Source organism: Sceloporus undulatus, unplaced genomic scaffold (assembly GCF_019175285.1).
Source record: "Sceloporus undulatus isolate JIND9_A2432 ecotype Alabama unplaced genomic scaffold, SceUnd_v1.1 scaffold_2794, whole genome shotgun sequence".
Taxonomy (NCBI): domain Eukaryota; kingdom Metazoa; phylum Chordata; class Lepidosauria; order Squamata; family Phrynosomatidae; genus Sceloporus; species Sceloporus undulatus.
In genome coordinates this window covers 1-4,372 of record NW_024805714.1, presented here as the reverse complement: position 1 = coordinate 4,372, position 4,372 = coordinate 1, and the positions used below count along the sequence as shown (strand labels likewise).

At 40.6% G+C, this 4,372-nt stretch overlaps 1 long non-coding RNA gene across 1 annotated transcript; it reads left to right on the top strand.

The window, feature by feature from the left end:
- The first annotated feature begins 30 nt into the window (after window positions 1–30).
- LOC121917999 lies at window positions 31–3,605 on the top strand. Its single transcript, XR_006101139.1, has 3 exons — window positions 31–271; window positions 1,667–1,811; window positions 2,687–3,605. It is a non-coding gene; the product is annotated as an uncharacterized LOC121917999 (long non-coding RNA).
- Window positions 3,606–4,372: the final 767 nt, after the last annotated feature.

Here is a 4,372-nt window from a genome sequence, read left to right as displayed (position 1 = left end):
ATCATCACTACTTTAAGCTTTATATCCATTAAAATCTTTTGTTGTTTACAGTGACTTTTCGTGGGGCCCAAAGCCACAATCCCTGCTTTGGGATGCCAGTGCTTTATCAGTGACCTCTGTGTTTTGTTTCATTTTGTTTTAAATCTGTAGGCCTAGAATTTCAGACAACCTCAAAATAGGTTTTGCAATCTCTGATCATGCCACTCAAACTGATATAAGTGAAATAGGAGATGTAAAAGAATTTATGACAACAACGAGAACTTTGCTACAGGTAAGCTATTTTCAATCATGAATTAGGTAGAACTTTGTTCAAGTGCATATCAGGCACAGTGGTCATTTATTTAAGCTAGTCATCATGAAAGAATTATGTGCAACACTTGGCTGTATTTTAATCATTGCAGCTGAAAACCTGTACTCATGTTTTCTTTGGAAATCATGGTAAAATTAACATTGCCTTTTCTTCAAAACCTCTATTGGTCACTGTTTCTTATCAACTTCTGGATTGCATATCTAAGGGAAAAGTGAGATCACAATGATTAGGACCTTGTTATACATAGAACAAGAACATGCAGCTATGATAGCTGAGTGGTGGCTAGGCTTGGGTGCCCCTCCTCAGTCTGGCTTTCTGGGACTGGACATGGACTGTCCTGCTTTACAGAGCATTCTTTGAAGTTCTGCAATGGTGTCACTAGGGTTGATGTCACCCCAGTATGATAACACATGCTATCACTCCCAGGCTGTTGGAACAACTCCATTTCCCCTCCACCAGCCATGCCACCTCTACTGTGGTGAGGATGGGGTGCTTCCAGGGCCGGTTCATCCATACAGGTGAACTAGGCAGCTGCCTAGGGCGGCAAAATTTAGGGGCGATGGGGTGACTTTTTTTGTATAATTTTTTGGCTTTTTGACTAATTCTCAATACTATGACGAGAGATTGGAACCTAAGTTTTATGCTTTAACAAACGAAACACTGGAAATCAAGGGGTGAAAGTAATTATGAAGGGTGACAAAATATTTCTCACCTAGAGTGGTCAGATACCTAGAGCTGGATATGGGTGCTTCCACTGCCTGGTGACCTTTTCCAGGTCTGCAGGACTAGCAGACCTGCCAGAACCAGGAGGAAGCACCTTTCCACCAGCAGCTGCTGGGGTGAAGTGTGATCTGCTCCTGCTGCCCAGACCCGAAAGGAGCTGTTGGCCAGCAGCAGTAGCACCGCACCTCTAACAGCAGCCATAACTAAAGGATGACATAGGCTCCCTGGCTGGTGGACGCAGGTGACCATAGGGGCTTGGGACAGACAGGTGTAAGCATTCCTGTCACCCAGTGCAGTCCTCACCCACTAGCAATGTTCCTAAAGGTCAATACTCTGTTTGAAGGCTTCATCTATTGCAAGGGTGGGGAAAATGCAACCCATAAACTGTTTATGTCCTAATCGCCACTTTCGCACTCCTTGAAACCCCTTGGCTGTCCTCCAAAGCTTCCCAAGTTTTTTTTTTAAATTCTGGGAGAATTTTGGGGCAATTTTTAAACCTGAAAATGTCTTCAAATGCAAGAATTTCCTCTTTTTTGGCAATGTGTAGATGGCCACACTATCTTAGACGTGTGTGTGTGTGTGTGTGGAGGATATTTTGGATACATGTTAATATTAATCTGTTTGCATTCTCAGTTCACAAACTCGGTCTATGAGGAGTTTGCAAGGTATAAAAGTGTCCTCCAAGCCCAGTATGAGGAAAAAAATAAAAGAGCATGCATCCAATCTCTGGACAGAAATAAGTGACAGACTTAAATATATTGAGGACTTTTATAAGCAGGTACATATTAAATTTCCTAATCATTTAGTATCAATGTCTTGGTTCTGATTTCTTCTGGTAATCAAAAGGTGTTTCTGTTGTTTCCTAGAAATATGTGGCAGTTGGGAAAAATCACACTCTCTTAACCTCAGAAGAAGGCAGTGGGAAACTCCTTCTGAATTAATCTTGCCAAGAAACCCCCATGATAGGATTGCCTTGCCTTAGGGTTGCCATAATTTTGTTTGTTTGTTTGTGTGATATCCTGCTTTTCTCCCAGAAGGGACCCAAAGTAGCTTATACCAGACATTAAAGCAATATAACAGAGTTAGTCTGAAATCCAAAAATGAAAAAACTAAATACAATCCATTTCAAAACATTGAACAGTTAAAAGCATATTAAAATCTCTTACACATTAACTGTAGTACACATGTTGCTCTACTCCAATCAAAACTGAAAGCTTGTTTAAATAAGAAAGTCTTTATCTGCTGGCAAAAAGAGGGTAGGGCAACTTAGCCTCCTTTGGCAGAGAGTTCCATAGCCTGGGAGAAGCTACCAAGAAGGCTCCCTCCTGGATCCTCACCAGCAGTACCTGGTGATGAGACCAAGAGAAATCCCTCCTTTAAAGATCTTGAATCTCACATAGGCTCATATAAGGAGATACAGTCTTTCAGATAGCTATCTGAAGCCCTTACTTAACCCAAGTATAAAGAGCTTTATAGGTCATAACCAACATGAAGGCATGCAACAACAATATGTGTGATTGTCATACATATGTCATGCCAGTGGTCAGGAATTGTGGTAGCTGTGATCTAAAGCAACTGGAGGTATGATAAGATGTTAAGAGGCTCAGAGAGGCCAGATGATGATCTTCTTTCTTTCTTTCTTTCTTTCTTTAGAATATATATACCCTGCTCTTCAGCCAAAAGGCTATCAAAGCGGCTTACTTTTTTTTTTTTAATTAGACAGTTTCCTGCCCTCAGGCTTACAAACTTCAAGCTCTTTTGAGCCTTGTGAGTATATTCCATTGTGCTGAATGCAGTCTTAGGTTGTTCCAGTCAGATACTTTGTAGCACTGTCAATCAAAATATATTGTGCAGGTATTCCATCTTTTATTCCACCGTAATAATTCCACAGGATTCCCTAGCACTGAGCCAGGGCAGTTAAAGTAGTCTCAAACTGGATTATTTCTGCACTATGTTTTGGACCAAAGAGACTGACAGCTTTTATCAGGCCAACACTTTCATGCACTATTATCTGCTTCATTAGATCCAGGTTTAATGAAGTGGACTGCTTGTGCCAAATAAAGACTTTTGTTCTTGAAGGTACCAGAGGAATCTCTGCTGGCTTATCAGCATCAAATTAACGTAGGTACTGATTGAAAATCTCTACAATAGATTTTCTTTGCTAAAAATTTTTTTAAAAGGAAGAAAGTGTTGGGAAGCACAGGAGGGTTACAAATCAAAGATGACAATTTCTGGGCCTCATGTGAAATTTCTTGTGTGGAGTGAGCAGACAATAAATGCCTCATCTGAAAGCACCCCTAAAAGACTGCATTCAGATACACAATATACAGTAAATACAAATCTAAAATTCAGTGTCACTAAAATGAGTGGTACTTATTCATGAGTGCAGTTGCATAGGAATATGCTGCTATCCTTGCCACACACCAAGTTGCTGTCAGCTAAAGCAGAGATGAGAAACATAGTCTTCCAGATGTTGTTGGACTGCAACTTTCCTTTCCCTCACCATGAGCTGTGTTGGCTAGAGCTGATAAAGTTTACACTGCAAATAACATCTAGAGAGCTATATGGAGCGTGTCCAGAGGAGAGTGACCAAAATGGTGAAGGGTCTGGTAACCATGCCTTATGAGGAGAGACATAGGGAGTTGGGTATGTTTAACCTGGAGGTTTTTAAACATAGACTTGGATAGCCATCTGTCAGGGGTACTTTGATACTTTGTTCCTGCATTGCAGGGGGTTGGAGTGGATGGTCTCTTCCAACTCTATAATTCTGTGATTCTAGTTTTCCCAACCCTACACAGGATGATAGATTATTTTACTTCTGCTGCTGAAGTTCAGTTTGTTTATAGCTTTTGAGTCAGCAGTAGTTTACTAGAAGGAATCTCTGCAGAGATATCCTGCTCCCACAAAAGAAAAACATTATTTATATTAATCCAGCCATCTCCACAAAATCACAATGGACAATAAAAATGAGGGAGACTCATAACTGCCGCTTGAGAGTGATGATGACATCTGCCAGATGGGCTAAATCAAGATAAGTTTTTTTATTGTATAGATAGTAAATAGGATATATATCTCTGTATAGTTGCGCATGTACCTCATAGAATCATAGAATCCTAATGCTGGAAGGAATTACAAGGCGCTCTAGTTGTACCCTTTGCCATGCAGGAATGTACAAGTAAAGCACTTCTGAACAGTGCTCGTCAAACATTATTTCAAAACTTCCAAAAGTAGAGAGTCCACCACCCTCTTAGAAATTCTCTTCTACTGTCAAACAGCTATTACAGTAAAAAAGATCATAGAATCATAGAGTTGGAAGAGACCACTAGGGCCATCCAGTCC